The following is a 19,409-nucleotide window of genomic DNA, read 5'->3' as shown; positions in this document are numbered from 1 at the left end:
AACAGTTTGACACAATGCAAAAAAGGTGAATAATACATGAAGTTCTTTCTCCATGAGTGCTGCTTCACACCATTTAAGATGTAAAGGGTGTTCATTTAAAACATAACCCACAACTATTGCAAAATATTTTAGCCTTAAGGAATTCACATAAGCTAGAAACCAGCTACCCCAAAAGCACAGTTAAAAGGAATAATTAGAATCTTGCTCCATACCACCTTCCGGAAGGAAAACTGTTTATGCTCTTCAATGATAAACCTTTGACAGGTGTGGTTTTAAATATACAGCGTGTGGACAGGCAGTACGGAGCACAGTAAGCATGCTATCCTGCAGGTTCTGAAATTATTAATGAGCTGAAGGACTCAGTCTTTTATTGAATTAATTATAATTAATCAAATTTGCCTGACTCCAGTGAAAGGCAACCAATAGCTGGCTGGGCACAGTTGTTTATCACTTTGAGGTGCTGATTATCGGATCTGCTAGTCCTTTAGGATATTCATCTTACCCAATCTTAGTCAACAAACCATTATGTGTCTTTTTTTCGGTATTTGTAGGTGTTTTCTGTAGTTACTGAAGAGAAACAAACACCTCTAGAAGCTACTATTTCTCTCTGCATTAGATTTTTAATTTAGGATCCTCTGGGATGACTTACCTTCTGGGTGTTCTTCATACGCTTGCATTAGATATTGAAAGGGAGCTTAGACAACTGCCTCAAACTACAGTTTAGATGGTTTGTATTAGGTGAGATAATACAGCTCCTGGAGAGTGTTGGAGGTCTGCTGTGGAACAAACTGGATTTGTGGAGCTATTTTAAACACAAGCTTTTGTAACACTAGAATGTTAAAAATAAACTGCATTCTGTATAAATCCCACCACATTCATACAATGTTAATTGTATAATTCCAGTCATTTTTTTCACTTTTCACGGTTCTTTATAAATATCAATCATTTGAAATACATGGGAAGTAAAAATAAAACAAAGGAGAAAATTAATAAGGGACCTAGTCTTAAGTTAGGCACTGCATTTGAAATAGTTACTCAAGCAGTCACAGAGATTGTGTGTCAGAAAATATATCCTGTAAGTGGTTTTCAGGTTAGACAGAATAAGTCCACTTTATCCTTTCAATATAATGCTATTTCTTCCAATAATGATAGCTGTGGCAATTTTTCTCTTCCATTCTGTTATTGAAGGAGGATTAAGATATTTCTAATGTCATAAAAGTACTCTTTGGGAAAGAGTGATGGTTATTAAAAAAGTGCTCTAAAATTAGATGATTCAAAGGTGTCGGAATTCATGCCTAACAGACAAGTTTAGCAGGTAATGATTGGGGGACACAGAGCTACTACTGGTCTAGACATCTCTTCAGATGGAAGCAATTTTCTTTGAGGACAGGAAGAAAAAAATAATCATGGAACAAAAATACCAAAGAATATTGACCTTCAACTCTCTGTCAGGTTTGGTTGATTGGATGAATACAGTCTAGGCAAGGTTAAACAATACCTTACAATACATCTTATTTACCATAGCAAAGACAGTGAAAAGGAGAGTGGTTGCTTTACAATTTTACCAAATTTTGTGGTTTTAATCAAAAAGACAGTTGTTTACTTTTTATATATATGGAAATGGAGTAGGTTATGTTGGAGGGCTATTGATCCAGCACTTACAACATTACTTTATAAAAAGAAGGTTACCAGATTTCAAACAATATTACATAGGAAGAAAGTACTGAAGGGCTTTCCTCCACAGGTACTCTGGGCCAAAGATAGAGTAAAAGTAACTCTCGAGACATATTAATTCCATTTCTTTCAAGAAAGCTAGTTCTATTCTAGAGCTTTGAAACACAGTATAGGAGGTCCTATTCTGTTCTACATAGCAAAATAAATATATATACTACCTCAACAAGATAGAAAATGAGGGAGAGATGAAAGCTAATTTAGCAAACTGAGAAGCCGTTTGTTGAACAAATGTGAACACGCACCATTATCTCTCCTAGAATAAAAGTCACATGTCATGGTTTAACCCCAGCTGACAACTAAGCAGCACACAGCTGCTTGCTCACTCCGCCCCCTGAGGGATGGGGGAGAGAATCGGAAGAGTAAAAGGGAGAAAACTCGTGGGTTGGGATAAAGACAGTTTAATAGGCAAAGCAAAAGCTGTGCACACAAGCAAAGCAAAACTAAGATTTCATTCGCTCCTTCCCATCGGCAGGCAGGTATTCAGCCATCTCCAGGGAAGCAGGGCTCCATCACATGCAACGGTGACTTGGGAAGACAAACGCTGTCACTCCGAACATCCCCCCCTTCCTTCTTCTTCCTCCCAGCTTTCTATGCTGAGCATGATGCCATACGGTGTGGCATAGCCCTTTGGCCAGTCTGGGTCAGCTGTCCCAGCTGTATCCCCTCCCAGCTTCTTGTGCACCCCCAGCCTGCTCGCTGGTGGGGTGGGGTGAGAAGCAGAAAAGGCCTTGACTGTGTGTAAGCGCTGCTTAGCAATAATGAAAACATCCCTGTGCTATCAACACTGTCTTCAGCACAAATCCAAAACATAGCTCCATACCAGCTACTATGAAGAAAATTATCTCTATCCCAGCCAAAACCAGCACACCACACAAAGAGAAAAAAATAGAAAGAGTAACCAGTTTGTGATATATAAGGACAATTTTCCATAATTCTTATCTAGTCTTCACTGTCAGAAAACTACCACCTTATGTCATGAACCCATGGTTTCTACCTGTGCTTTATTCTTGCATTTTGCCGAGTGCGTGCCAGTTCATATCTGGGATCAGAGAACTGCTCCCTGTCTCACACTCCTCTTCTTTCCCAGTTCATATTTTCTCAGACCTGTTCTGTATTTTTTAGCAGTGCTCTGCATGTTCAGGAGAGCTGCCAATCTGCTTGCCATTAAACCTCAAAAGCTAAAGTACACCCTCAAGCAAAGAGTCTTTCTGTTCTCCAAGATATTTCTTCTCATTTCCTTGAAAGAATTTTGAGGTTGTTCGAATCTCTGACCCTTTGCAACTCAAACACCGGTTTTTCTTCACATTTCCTTAGATAATTGTTGGAGTTACTCATAATAATAATTTTTAAAATATTAGATTTGTTTACTTGAAGACCAGTATAACACCACCAGAATGTGTGCCTCTGCATCACTTTCCTGTTACCACCCACAAACAAAAGTAGAATCTGTGAGGTATTTATTGTACTGGCACTTCTCATGTGTGAACTGGGAAGACCATGTGGGTTTTTTTACTTCTTGTTCCAGGAGGCTGAAATCCTTTCTTGCTGTCATTTTCTTCATTACAATGGGTTCCAGTTCTGAAAGTTTGTTTTGTTTTTTTTTGTTGTTGTTGTTTTCTTAAACAGTCCTTTTTTTTAATTCTTATCTACACTTTTAGAACACAGGGTGTGGGGCATTTGCATTTACAGTTCTGATTCACTCTGCATGCATGTGTGTGTATCTGTATAAAGTGCTTCCTGTTTTCATGTTTGCATTTTGTTCCTTACAGATTTAGTGTAAGTTAAAATAAAGGCTGTTCAGTCTTCCTGAGATTAGATATCATTACTATGACCTAAAAATTAAGTTGCTTGATTACTTCAAACGCTAAACAAATGGCATTTATATGGCTGCAGTGAATGTTGAGGTAGGTCTTACGGGGCCACTATTCTGTTTTCATGAATGTAAATCGTTGCCTGAAAAACTGCTGAGAAATTTGTCTTCTGGAACCTGGGAGGTGCATCTTGTAAAGGTGAGAATGACAAGTTTGTCAGCTCACATCGAAAACATTTTGAAGAAAGTACTTCAGCCAAGTGCAGAATGTAAAGCTATTGCCTTCTCCAAGGTTCAAAAGCTAAATAAGAAAGATAGAAACATTCTTGTCATGTCTTCTTCCTAAGCTAAAAGTCAACAGTACACAAACAGATATATGTGAACAGCTTAGTTTGGTGTGCTAAATAAAGAATCCTATGGCCATTATCAGATGCTAGTTTGTTTTCATAAACTCAATTTGCTTCTATGAGTGAATGAAGAGAGAGTTTCATGGTGTCTCAAGGACAGAGTTTGTGATACACTTTTGGTTGAGCCTTGAAATTTCTATGAGGTATGATTCTCTGATCTCAGTGTCTTGAACAAGGACTCAGGACTGGAATCTTCAGTAATATTGGTATTAAGCTATTCTATCTGGAGCTTCTCTCTATCCTGCCTCAAAACAGCATCGGTGTGATTAATACAGTACCCCATGACACAGTTTACATTTATAATAACTTAAGTTACCAATTGCCTTTTTTTTTTAAAAAAAAAAAAAAAAAAAAAAAGACATCTGGTCATACAAAGTTGTTAATCATAGAAGAATACCCAAAAATTCACAGAATTTTCTGTTTCACGAGTACAGAATAATAGAATATCAACAGTCAGAGTATAAATATGTATGTAAAGATGGTTTATCTTTTGTATACAATGAGGCTTAGTTTGTTATCTCTCCACAAACTTTTTTGATGATACCATCTCTGTCTAATGCATTTTTCTAGCAATACTGCAGCATATTTGCCTGCAGAAGTGTGTGTTACAGAAGGAAAATCTCTTAGCCTTTTTCAAATGCAGCTTTCTAATAAGATGTGTAACAACAGCGGGGCTATAGGATTTTGGTGCCATAAACAAATGGGAATTTTTACTAAAGGCTTCTGGATATGCACAGACCATACAGAGGTTTGGCTCTGCTTCTTACTAAGGATCAACTGATTCTTTTTTTTTTTTTTTGCTAATTATTGGCTGCAGGATCTGACGGAACTATAGTCCAGTTCAGCAAACCTGAAACGATCTAACCTCCACTGCATCAATTGTAAGTATAAATTAATGCACAGCTTACCAAAGTCTTAATCAGACAACCGCACATACACATTTGAAGACACAAACAATGCAAATACACTGACAAACTGCAGAATGCTGCAAGTGTGCTTCACTTTCTGTCTAGGTTCATAGACCAAAATGCTAACCTCCCTACCCAAAGGAATAATGCAGTCTTCAGTGTAGCACAGATTCACTTCAATTCACTAGAAGGAGCTAACTAACTCGGGTTTAATAAACACTTAGATATCAGAGCACTAGGTTTAGTGTAAGTTCTATGCAACTGCAGCCTGAAACATTTATGTCTTATATTCAAAATTTTCTCAACATTTATATAGCTGCTATTTGAGAAGATGTTTGTATTTACAAAGAAAATAGTACTACCTGTGTTGAAGATATACTTAACACATTAAACAATGAATTTCCCAAGCTGCTGCTAGAAATATGACTGACAGAAGAACAAGTACATTCTGGAAATCTAAAGAGGTAAATTTTAATAGAAGCATTCAAGAAACAAAAAATGAGTGACTAGAGCTATACTTTTACAGTTATAACCTTTACAAACTTTTCTTAGATCCAAATGAAATAGTAGGATATCAAGACAAATAGTGGTATGTAGGACTAGATTATGTATAATTTGTTTCTTTAAAAACACAGACATGTTTTTAAATAGTAGACATAGCATAGATATATTGAAAACTATGAATTCGTGCTAACAGTTTCTCACTTGTAAAATTTTAGAAATTCTACACTGAAATTTGCAATGCTAATTTGGACTTTCAGAACAGCAGAGATATGATTCAGTAGGAATTTTTGCTCAGAAAAACAAAAGGCCAAGATGTACCCTCTCCCCTCCTTCCTTTGCCAAAAATTTACTCTGTAAACACTTGCTGGTAGCAATGAAATCAACACAAGATTGGAACTATAACCAAAACATGATTATATAAACATACCTTAAGAAATAAAAAGGGAAGAAGTGTTCAAGATCCATTAGCAGTAGCCCATCAATATCTTTTGTTTTACCCAGTGAACTGATCCAAACCAGCTAAACAGATGGATGGGAGAGTCTGAGGGCAATTAAACACAGAGTAATTTTGACGGTTTCACAATTTCAGAAACACCTGTCCTGCTTATTGCGATGTGTTGTGAATATTCACCGAGTACTGGAGACTGTTCCATAGTCCTCAGGGGCTCTCATTTCTACTTATGTTGTGGTGTCCTAATGGCTCTTTTGTACAGTGGTGTGTTAATTAGGGAAGAAAAAATTATATGCAATGGTGATGTGGAGGTGAACAAGAAGGAAAGGAGGACTTGAGAAACGAAGGTATTTAGCCTCTCTTTTTCCTTAGACTAAGCTGGTATGAAAGGTACCAGGGGAGGGGGGACCCAAAGAAACTCCCAAACCCAACCACTGAACCAACAAAAAAAAAAACCAAAACAAACAAAATAGTGGTTTGAAGCCTTGTTTGAAAAGGAAGATTATGTGGTTAGAACAAGCTTTTGGATTTGAGGCCAACTTTCCCTTTAATAACAAACCTATCCCACAACCTTATGCACAGATAGAGGAGACATTCAGCTGTGGAGAGACTAAGTGTGATGGGGCAAAATAGTTAGATAAAATGAAATTCACAAAAGCATCCAAGCTTTTCTCTGTTCTACCAAAATCAAAAGTTTTCCCATTTCTGACCAAAGTTCCTCCCCATGCACGAAATACAGGCAGTGTTGACAAGGGGTCTGTATTTTGACAGAAATAGATTTTGACAGACATAAAGCCCTGCCTTGGCTTTCTCCATCTCTTTTTCTGCACACTAGCTTCTCTTCTTAGTATTTGTTTGATTTCCTCATGTGTTTTATTAATCATAGCTCTCCATTACACATTGCTTCCTTTTACCCTTCCAGCCAGACTTTCTTAAGTCAGAACAATTCCTCAACATTTCTTTCTACCCAGTTGTCCCTGCAATTTGATCATATGCAGACTCATAAGACGTTGATCCCACATATTTAATGCTAGCCAATAAATTCAGTCTGATCATTCTCTTTTACTCCTCCTCCACTGAAATCAGTCTACATCACTCCAGAGCTCCTGTTTCTCTCACAAATAGAATTTTTGCCCATTTCTTTTTTCCAACCAGACGATTGGCATTTGCTGCTTGTTTTCTGTTTTTCAAATAACCACATGAAATGTCAAATTGGCTAATAAATAGTATTTGAAGTTATGCTAAATAAGGGGGAAATACCTTGTAGAAACAGCTCTTTTCTACAGTTATTTGATGAGTTTGATTTGAACTATTTTGTCACATTGCAGTAACGAGAAGTCCTGAAAATCAAACATTTTGCTTTATAAGACAGTTGTAAAAGTGGGCTTGATGATTTTGTCACGTTTCCATGTATAATGTATGATGAAATGTACTCTCTACATTTAGTATAAATTACATTTTTAAAGGAATTCTAGAGTGTTTACTGAATTGTAGTGCCTTATTCATCACAGTAAATTCATTTGTAAATCCCCTTTCACTAAGTAGTATTTCTTAATCAGTACAAGGGAACATGGCAGCATCATACTTTAAATATTGATGACCACCAGTGTAATTAGTGAAGAGATTTCTCTGGGGCTCCAGATCTTTTGGGGACATCACTGGCTGTTAATTTCCTTTAAAAAAAGGCAGTGTTTTCAAAACAGTATTTGATCTAGTAAGAGGGAGGGGGCTTAATGAATCAGTCAGGAAATTTACTGTGTAATCAGAATTCCAAGCAAAAGGAAGTAGAAACTAAAATTTAAAAGAAATGGTGAAAGAAAACTTTCATGGAAGAATGTTTTAAGATGTGAACATCAACTACTTTAGCCTGACAGACTACGTCTTGTATAGCCATTGACCTAGGGCTAGGGCTATGCCCCACAGATTCCCCCAAAAGTGCTTCCACAACTATTATTCTTGAGAATTAAAAACTTTTAAATTACACCATTACTGATGTAAGAGCCTGGCAAACGATGGAAGCTTTTATGCAATGCAAGAAATCTAAATATTGATAATAAATAAAGATATAGGCAATGTATACTCCAAGTGTTACCAGTACCTAGCCAAAGAAACAGCTCCTACATTGGGATCTTTCAAGTTACTTGCTTGTATAAAATAGTCTGCTATTATCAATACCTTATCTCCACTCAGGTGAAGCTAGCTAGTCACAGGCAGTAGGTGCAGATCATGCAGTACTCACAGAAGCAGCTATTATTACATGAGAGAGGCCTGATTTGGATGTCTCAGAAACAGTAGCAAATGAAGAATAAGAAAATGCCTGTCAACTCAGCAGGGCAGCTCAGTCCAACTCTCTGTAGAAGGTAAAATAGCATTCAGTGCCTGAACAATGAAATTTCCTTCACAGCAGGCCAGAGCAAACTTCCATGGACAAATCGGCACATCAGCAAAAGGCCTTTCAAGGCCTGCTTGTGCTGTGGGACCATTTATAATCTTTTCTTTCCCTGTTCTCCTCTTGCAGGGAAGAGTTCTGGCTAGAGGACAAGTCGAATGAAAGCAAGAGGCTTCAGAGAGCTCTCTGTTCCCTCCAAAATCTGTTCTGCTATGCATTTTCTTTGTTCTTTCATTCATCCTGCTCCCTTTCTCCCCTCAAGGGAGGAGCAACAAGCTGCAAGAACAGATGTTTCTAATTTCATTAGACACTTCATACTGATACACAGAGCTTTACTTCCTAGTTAAGCAATGACAAGGCTCACTGTACCTCATAGGAGTAGCATGATTCTCAGGAGGGGCTAATATATATCTTTAACTGTGCAAAACTGAATTTCTTATGTCTATAGTAAAACATAAATAGCATTTTTAGGCACTTAGCAATATCAGTGCCAAAGATTACTTAGTAAGACTATGTAGCTAAATAACATATTTAAGCATTCTTTTTTAAAAAAGTAAAATCTAACTTCATTGTATGAAATGTATATGCAAAACCCTCATATGTTATCAAAGTATCTTTCTCCAAACACACACCTAGAATTGCTTTTTTTAAAAAATGGATTTTCTAAAATGTTAAGTATAAAATAAGTTCAATCCACAAATCCCATTTTTTCCCCATTATTTATCTGTCTTCACCTGCTTCTTTATCCCTCTTGATCCCAATTAGTGAAGTTTTCTAAAATTTGTTAATCCAGAAAAAGACAAAAACCAAAACATGCATCCTAACTTGCTAAGGGCACACAGCTGGAAATTTTCTGGTTTAAAAAGACAAAAACAAATTAAAAACTTAACTTTCTGGTTTTACTTTCTGGCTGGACTTAGTCTATTCTGTGCTGTGACAGGATTGCATAAAGACAGTGGGATTCTGATCCTGGTTATTCAGCCCTGACAGAGAACAGTCACCCAGATTTCAAAAGTGCTCTTAGACAAATATGGCTTGATGAAATCACAGTCTTAAAAGCTGGGGCAACGCTCATTTGCTTATAAATCGGGCTTTCTGCAGCAGGATATGATTTTGTTAATTTTAAATGGGAAAAAGAGCTCATTGTCCAGATCAGAATAAATACCTGAAAATGTAACAGCAAAAACTTACTTGCCTGTATTGTCGCTGCAGGATGTATGTCCCTTGCCTTCTCCCTCCATAAGGGTTATATGGATTTGAGCAGGTGGGTGTAGTTGGGCTGGAGAAACTCAGCTGACATGAGTATTATTGTAGTGTTGTAAAACTAGTGTAATTGCAATCACTATGAGATTGTATGAGTCTGGAGCTCCCAGAAACTGCAGTCTAGTAGTTTTTGCGATTAACATAATGATTTCAAATTAAGAAGCATAAAAGTAATTTTACACTGGCATACTTGTGACACAGCAAAACTTAAAAAAAAAAATCCTCCATGGAGCTGCTTTGAACACAGTCTTTTTTTTTTTTTTTTTTTTAAACAAAGATCATTAGTATCTCCTGAATGTGACAGAGCTTCTACAATGTCCAAAAGCATAGTAAAGGGTTTAATAAGATGTACATATACAGAGTAAAATGTGCTGTATACAAACTCTAAGGAGCCCTTTAGGAATTACCCTAGAGATCATTTTAGCTATAAGGAATATGATCATTAAAAAACAAACAAACAAACAAACAAAAAAAACCCCACCAAAACCAGAACAATATAATTTGAAAATTCTAGAGGAATAGGAGAGGGGAGGAGAACCTACTTACCATTTCTGCAAAGAATAATAGCATGACCAAAGTCAGGAACAAAAGGTGGTGAGATAGACTAACCAAACCACTTTCAATAATAAAACAGATTTCTCCAAAAACTTTGCTAAGCCATCTAGCCTCCCTAGTTAACTTAATTGCTGGAGTAGTTATGCAGAAAGGTTGTTAGAAGACTAATCTAAGGTTTTGTTGTAGTCTCTTGCTTTTTTTTTAATCTAAACCTGTCTAACTCTAAGAATGAATTCAGATGGTAAAATGTGTTTTTTACTTCTTTGACAATATATCCAAATGAAACAGATGAATATCCTAAAAATAAAATAGAAAAAAAATTTAAAAACCTTGCCAACTATCTACAAATTGCTATAAGTAGGTATCTCAGAAGCTGCAGTGAGCTTTCTACTCTAAACTGAAAGATTTAGTTTCAGGGTTGGTGTTGTCAAGCATCCGATCTCAGGGTAAAATCTCCTATGAAAGAAATAATCTGGATCCCTTCTGACAAGGAACAAACAGCACAGAGACAGAATATGGTATCAACTGTCCCAAAGGGATGACAATCTTATTCACTGTATATTTCTTTATTTAATATAATTCTATCAAAACCTGCAGGTTCTGAATCATTTATCTGAACAGACAAGTTAATAAAAAGCACTATAAAGAGAAAAGAATACAATAAAGCCTTTCTAAAAATCACAAAAAAATCCCATAATTTTATCTTGTATTTACTAGTTTTTGTATGTCAGAGCAAAGTAATGGAGTACGCTCTGTGGAAAAAACAACAGTGTGAATAAAACATCTTGAATATGAGAAAAGGCCATTTGGCCTAAAGAGGATTGGTCTTCATAATAGATATGTTCCCCTAGGATGGTATCTAATTGCTTCCTGAATGACTGCAATGTTTGTTCCATCCTCTTTACCCACTACGCCATTCAAAATATGCATTATAGCCACAGTGAACAAAGCATGTTTTACAGGTTCTGAAAATGTCTTTCTTTACCTTCAATTTATACCCTCATCCCTACAGTTTTCGTTCTGGTTACAGTGGTAAAGGGTGTCGATTTTACAGACACTACTTAGGATTTAATAAACTTCAATTGTCTTTTTAGCATCTTTTTATTTCCTATCCAGCTGTATTGAAAGCTCATATTGTCATTTTCCATCTAAATTTTACCCACTTACTTGAATAATTAAAACAACTGCTTTATTCATCAGTCACACTGTGCCTTGACTCACCTTCAGCTCTCCATAGGTGCTGCTGGAACAATAAACCAGCATAATCCCACAGTCTGAAATTATAATAAGAAATTAAGGATTATATCTAGTGTACTCTTGACTGAGTGCCCTTAGGATCATAACGCTGAAACACAGGTAAATCACAAGTTTTTAGCAGAATTATTACTACAAGAAAAAAAGCAGGTACATTTTCCCATCTTCGTGGCATAAATTACTTTCTTCTCTATGAGCACATACTTGTTTAGCTTCTTACTTTATAATAACTAAACTGTAAAGCTAAGTCTAAAAATGGTCATAACATTACACATACACATAAGAGAGATACATAAAATTACTTTCCCCTATCTGCTCCAGTCAGGAATTTCATGCCAATCTCCTGCTAACCAATACCCTTCCACTGATTGTCTTTGTAGTAAAATGGATCTTATATTTCCACAGCTGCAAGAAATTTTTGTCCAAACCATTTTCTATATCTTCAAACTCTCCCTAAACATCCCAAACAACTATATCTTTGGTTTTCCTTTAAAATAAATAAAAAAAAAAAATCTGAGTAACATTTTGAACTAAAAAAAGTACTGAATTTTAATCTAAACAGGTGTTTTTTGAATTATAAAACTGTGAAAGAAAACTTAACAATGTAATTAAATCCAAATTATCCAATTTCATGCCTATTAATACTATGAAGTCGAATTGTTCCTTAATCTACTTTGAAAGGTTGTTTTGATATTCAAATTGCCACTACAGAAAAATTGTGGGTGTTTAGTAAGATATCAAGCGTACTTCTGCTGAGCTACCAGAATTCATAGTTGTCCAGTTATTGTGAATGTAAAGCCTTACAATACCCAGCATTTTGTAAAGAGCTTATATTTCTGAAAATATTTCTTAGCTGAAAATACGAGATTTTAATGAAAATAATAAACAAATATTTAGAACATATATATAGAAAGAATTGTGAAAAATATAGTACAGTGATTAAAGGCAAGATGTATATACTTATTTGACAACGGAAAACTTCATACTATTTGTATAGCTTTTGGAAGTCAGACACATAGCAATAATCATTGGAATAACTTATAAATAAAGTGGGTAAATTTTCAGATTGCAAAAGTCCTGAATGTAAGTTTGGTCACATTTTTAAACATAAATTTTAGCTTAAAAAAAAAAGGCTTGAAAGAGAAGTAACTAGATAAAATTTGCTACTGGTGCTCTAGTGAAGGTCAGAAAGAAGACTTTATGACCTTTGGCCTTCATACATTAAACTGTCTAATATTGAATATAATGCAATCACACTTTCCACCTGTGCAATCACAAGCATCCAAGGTACTAAAGGATGGTCTGAAGTACGCAGGAACTCTGACTCCCTTTTAAGCTCAGTGATCCCTTAAATTGTTAAATTATTAAATAGTTCAATTTTGAAAATCTTAAAAATTCTGTATAATTAACGAATTCCTTTATACCTCCAATACAGAATACTAATACTGATTTGGTGATAGCTTTACATACGTATCTCAATATAACTACACATTTTCTCTGTACAGGAAATTCTAGATGTGTAACAAAACCCTGGCATAACAATTTTAATTGGTAAAAGCGGATTTTTTTTTTTTTTCCTAAAGGGGAATACATTTTTCAGTGGTAAAATCATACGCTACAAATGAAGGTGCTGCAAGAGTGAGGTCCATCATCTTGGTAAACAAAACGTTACATGTAACCAAGATTAACTTCTGAGTTAATTTAAGAAGATTTGCGACTTGAGATAAGTGCAACATCCCTTATCTGAAGGTGATATCTAATACTTTTGTTAAAGAATCTAGTCAACTCAGCAGATCCTAAAAGGTAAGCCAAAATCTACATTCTCAACTGGGGTATGTATTAGGAAAGCAAACTTCTTTGTCTGAATAATTTGACTTTGTGTTCTTCATTTTTCAGGTCCGGAAGGTTATTCAAAAATCTATTTATCCTAAGAATCTCCATCTAGATAAGTAAAATATAAATGTTTAATTTCTTGTGTTGTCACTTCATAATTGTACCAAAGTTATTAGTACTGGAGAGCCACAAGTTTGGAGCAAATAAGCACATAGGAAAAATAAAGATTTATTGCTCTCTAACAAAAGTTAGAGTTATGGGGTTAAAAAGAGGCTAATGAAGCATGAAGAGAGCCACACAGCAAGAAAAGAGTTGCACAGTAAGTTTACAAAATACTCTGAAAGTGATACTGCCAATTCTTTTCATATTTCATTCCTAAATTTATATGTTGTTCATTTATACTTAACCTGGCATTATCATATGCAATTCCCTATGGATCCACTTCTGCCATTGATAGTCACACAAAGTGCACCTTTTGACCACCATGAGATGTCTGACTGAGTGTAGAAGGCAGGCACACAATGTGAGGTCATACCTTTGCTCTTTCCCAGCTCCGTGAATAGCATCTACATAAACAATTTTAGGTATAGAGCAAAATCAGAGCACATGATCCTGATGCTGCTTCTTACAACAGTTTTTCTGACGTATAAATTCTCAGAGGACAACCTACTTACTTCTGATTTATAACTCTGTATGAATTTACTTCCGATTTGCACCTATATTGAAAATAATCATAATCCATATTCTTAGAAACTACTTTGCGTGATAGCCAGAAAAAAGCCATCCTGATAACAGCCACTCAGGAGCACAAGTGCTGCCACAGGAGAAACCCATAATGGATAGGAAATGACATAAAGAGAGTGACAGAGGGAGGTACCACTGTTGTCAGGGTAGACAATATCTCCATAAGTGTTACTCCATTCCACTGGCAAAGTAAGCCACCGTCATTGATATAATTTATAGCATTTGGCCTATTTAACTCCTGCTATGAGTTACAGAGACAGCCCAGCACCATTGTACATAAAACTAGATTAAGGTTTACCTCTGTATTCTCATTCTGATTTTTTGAATACAACAAAGAGTATAAAATACTGTCTCTGTGATTCTAAGATGCTTAGTGGGTTTTGGAAATCACCTGGGTGCCGTTGAATTAAATGGGAGCTATGCACTTTCACACATTTCCACAGAGGCATTTAGGAACCTCTATAAAATATGTTTTGAATGGAAACAAGATGCCTTGCATAGCTCAGCTGTAGGCATCTTTCATATTTGTAGGCTCCCAACTACATCAGAATGATCTGTTAAAATTTACTGGCTCATGAACAATATTCACACCTTAGATGACGTGTATTATTTCAAATTTCATATCTCTGTAAAGGGTATTGGGAGGGGGAGGACCTTCATGTAACATTGACTGAATACAGCGTTTGTACATTATATGCAAACCCCAGTCAGAGAAGTGACGGTGAAGGCTATTGAACACTGAATCTTTCTAGTGAATCATGACAGAAGCACCTCTCCTGATTCATTCTGAGAGTGGTGTGCAGCATTCTCCACATTTCATCTTTCTTACCTGTGTGGGAAGGTTTAATGGTTTTACAGGACCTATGTTTCAACAAAAAAGAAGCTTCTGCGAAATAAACAAGTGAAGATCTACAGCATATTGTCTTGTACAAGATAAATTTCATTGAGCTTAGCAGAATTACAGTACTGCAGAGACCAAGGAAATATATTCAAATGTACTGCAGGTTATGTTATAAAAGCTGGATTTAAAATTCTTCAGTGATGAAACTGTTCCTACTTAGTGAATAGCAGCTGCTCTAAATTAATCTATATTGATTAAATTTCCTCTTGCTTCACAAAAAATAGCTTTTCATTTAGAACATCACTATAACATCTCAATTGAAACAATTGCAAGATGAAAGCAACCACATGATGTCAGCAAATATTATCACCTCCCTAAATCACACTGAAATTAGTCTTCCAGAACCCAAAAGGTTATCTCTCCATCACTTCCTCTGGTGGCTTTTGATATTCTCTGATCTATGTTTCCAAAGCAAAGCCTATTTTCAGTTTTGTCATCCTAGTGACACACAGCCCGCCTAGTCCACTTTTTACCTTTTCCATTTTCAACACCTTGTTCTTCTTTGGTTTGCTTTTTTAAGGTTCAAAACAATGCACAAGATGAGTTGTGCCCATCATAAATAATGAAAGGAATTATTCAGAATACAATCATAGAGCACACTGCAGGTAAATGATGGATGTTTCTGCACACCCTCTGAGCTGGGAATAAGTCTAACATGCTACAGAGCCTGAGCAAGGGCTTCTGAATTTGAGCTAATACAGCCAGACACTCGGCATGCAGGGACTGTTTGCATCTCCAGTCTAAACTGTCGGATAAAACACCTAGTAAAATGTCCCTAAGAGTAGATATACTTTATTTGTAGAAGTTGTTTTAGCAGCAACTTGAACAAAAAGACAAAGTGCATTAGAAGTAGAAATTATTTTGACTGTACAATAATGAAAAGCTAACAGGTAGTTGCTTATATATTCAAATACAACTTATACTTTTGATGGCTTTAAAAATATATTTTGAACTTCTTATATCTGTCTTGTTTAAATAGGACTGCTCACCTGAGTAAAACAAACACGATTTGGCTACTTGTTTCTTAGGCCCTCAGTACAGTCTTGCAGCAAAATGAGTCTCCGCTGTACAAAGCTGAGACATTTTCATGAAGAACTGCATTATCGTGTTTTTATAGTCACATTCATATGCTTTTGTTTACACATAATATAGCACTTTGAAATTAAGAACGTTGATTATTCCTTTTTTGCATTCAGATGTTCCTAATGTTTTATTTTGCAGTATCTTGGGTGAGTTGATGCATATATTCTAAGTGTGCTTTCTATGTTATATAAAATGAAATAAACAAACAATTAAAATTGCAGAATTCTCTTTTTATTGCTTTGTGCTTTTATTTGTTGTATTTTGTTGTATATAATTTTGTATATCTGACACCAAATTGTACTTGATGGCTCTTTGAAGCTTTAATTGTCAGCTTTTTTGCCTCCTGTTTTTCTATATTTTTAAGAGTTTATTTTTCTAAAACAATAACTCCCACTTGCTGAATTTAATATTGTTTTCTGGAAACATAAAATCATGTCACAGTTACCCTTTTTCAACAATATACAGTGTTATTTTCCTATCATCTGCAATAAAACACTGAGCGATAACACATAAATAACTATATTAACACTAAACATGTTCATTAAGTGCCTCATTTTGAAAATGTGTTACAGCTGGCCACTTATACTTGGCTGGAAATCAAATAACACAGGACAAGCAGAAAATAAATAGCTGACTCTGATATGATACTCAGATAAATAATTCCAGGCTAATCTATGGACTACTTACATGAATGAGATGGGTAAGGCAAAGTCCTTGCTCACTGAACTCAACCCCGGTGGAACCAGAGCATAAGTTGGTAGTGTGAGAGTAATACATAGCAATACATAGTGCAGAATAATAAAAATGTTATGGAAAATGGTACAATTGTGATACAGAGTTGGATGGTCAAAACATGGGAAGAACAGCATTTTTTGTATGTACTGTGATAGATGGTAGATCTGTATTATATAATGCTGGGTATCACTTTTCTTTTAGCTGAATTTTCTACCTAAAGTCAAGTGCTGACAAAACTCATTCATTTTAGTCCTCCACTGTCACTCGACCTGTTGGAGCAGCAGTGAAAATAACTTGATGGCCCATACTATGGCAATTTGTAACTTATTTACCTAAGACTTCACAGCTCAGTGTATTATTTTTGTTTTAAAACTAAGACATCTTTGTAATGATTTTCCAGTTTGAGATAGTCATGGTAAAATAAGAATGTTCAAAGAAAAGGATAAATTCCAGAGAGACAGATAGACGAAAAAATATCTAAGGCTACCAAAGCTGCGACTGTAATATTTAGTATGCTAATTTCTGACTTTCTTTGCAGGTACAATACAGTCAATAGTTAATACTGTCAATACAGTTCTTAGATCACTTATTTCAACCAGTTCTTTTTTAAACTGAGTCTACATTTTTTCTAATCATGCGGTGAAATCAGGTTCTATGTTGTTAGTCCTGTTTTTCAGATTAGAGTGCTGTAGTTCCTTCTTGGCCTAGTTATTAGTCAATTTGAATAATTTATTAATTACCTCTTGTTTTTTCAGAAGGCAGCATGGTTTCAGTATAGGAGTGGAGCTTAAACTCTGAACCTAAAGCATTAGATCCAGGATAATTCTTACAGTTTGGCCTTTATGCACTATATGCTTTCAACTAATTGATGTTTCCATGGGTCTAGATTTATTTATGGCTTTCATGTGTTGCATAATTAGTAAGTTGGGGACTCATTTTTATTAATCTTCCTCTAATTGTAGTATGACTTACTTCATTGGCATCAATGGTGCTACTTCCTCACATATCAATATTAGACCCTGTATTATTAATACATATATAAATATTGCAAGGATTATTTAATGCATTCAGGACTTATTTCAGATACGCGTTTCTCATTTGCATGAGAGAAAAATCACTCACGAAGTGTTTTCAGCATCTCTATTTGTTTTTATTGCTTTAAGGTGAAATGTCTTTGTTGTGTTTGCGAGTTTATTTCTCTCATTAACATGATCAGTTGGTATTTAAAAAAAAAAAACAAACTTAAAAATGTATTCCTTAATGGGATATATTCACATCAACATAAACAATTTGTTTCATTAGGAATACCTGCTATTAGATCACTGGAGATATCAAAGCATCTAAATCAATTTCTTAAGCAATTCCACATCACATCCTCTTTCAAACGTTAGTGCTCTACTAAATTAACAATCTGAAAGCACAAAGCTGAGGGGTAAATTCAAACAACGTACAAATGCTTCTGTAGCGTGTTGCGCTATCAATTTGTGTCTCCGGGGCTATGGCATTTTGTTTTCTGATTGGATTTATTTACTGTATCTTTTTAGATATATAATCAGATAACTGCAGGTCAGATCTGCTGCTTATAATACATAGCTTTATCAATGTTTTGTATAGAAATTCTACCCCAAAAATAACAGCATATAAATAGACTTTTAATCTCTGCTGTAATGTTTATACACACTTATCTCTCTTTTCTTTCATACTCCTAATTAGTTGCAGTTATCTTATATTTAGTAAGTAGACAAGTGATAATTATAAGAAGTCATAGCCTGATTCTAATCTAACATTTGTCAGTTTTACACCAGGTTACAACACTGGCTTTTGCAGCACTAATTCAGAAGACCAAAATCAGGATCTTATTGCTTAATCTACACCACTAGCTCGACTCCCATTTTCAAAATTTACAGATATTTCTTTGAACTAGACAGATGTGAAATCATCTTCTCTGTTTTAGAATATCTTCATTGTTCACTTTGTTGTTCAACATTAGTTATGCTGAACATAATTAATGAGCTTTCAGTGCGTTGAGAAGAATATCCCCTCTGAGATGCCTGTTCCAGTAAATAACCCAGTGCCAGGAAACGCTGTCCAGCCTTGAGGCCAAATGGTGTGGCCTGTTCGTAAAAGTCTTTCCCCCTACTACTCATCTATGCATGATCATATTCAAAGTGCTTTTGGGGAATGACCTCTGGCCTGCGCTAATCCCCCAAATTGTACACAGGACTTTTTTGGAGAGTGCCAGTTGGTACAGGTCGCCATAGAGCATGCTATTAGTTCAGTAGTAAGCTGAACCTGTCATGGCACAGGTTAGTGTATTAACATAGATATAAGCTTCAAACCAAAAGTTTAGGTGCGAAAACTCAATGGGACTGGAGTCATAGAAAGATGTCAGAAAAAGTCCCTAGTCCACATAAACGAAATTACACTGAATTCTTTCTAATCCAGCCCTAAGGATGATACAATTACTTGTATTTTCCAGAAACTGAGGGCTTGATTTTTTATTTGCTCCTTCTCATCCCCACAGTTGTCCCTGTACTGATGACTGTGCAGCTAATCTGATTTTGGCCCCTTCTGAGTAACTGTGTATAAAGTAACAGTCAATAGATTCAGAGTCACTTCTTTCAACACAGGGAACCTTATGCATTAAGATCCAAAGAGGATATCAAACAGTTCCTTGGTTTGAAAAGGTTCCATCTCTTTTCCTATCAATTTTGGGCTATGCAGATAGTCTTCAAGACCTATGTCCCATCCTTTTTAGTGAGAGGCAAAGAAGGATGATAACCAGGTCACACGGCTCTGTTTCTGAGATCTGTGTTTATATTTGTCAAATTTCATCCT

Source organism: Nipponia nippon, unplaced genomic scaffold, assembly GCF_047370975.1.
Source record: "Nipponia nippon isolate SJK-2023a ecotype South Korea unplaced genomic scaffold, ASM4737097v1 scaffold_12, whole genome shotgun sequence".
Taxonomy (NCBI): domain Eukaryota; kingdom Metazoa; phylum Chordata; class Aves; order Pelecaniformes; family Threskiornithidae; genus Nipponia; species Nipponia nippon.
Note: the sequence above shows the minus strand (reverse complement) of the source record.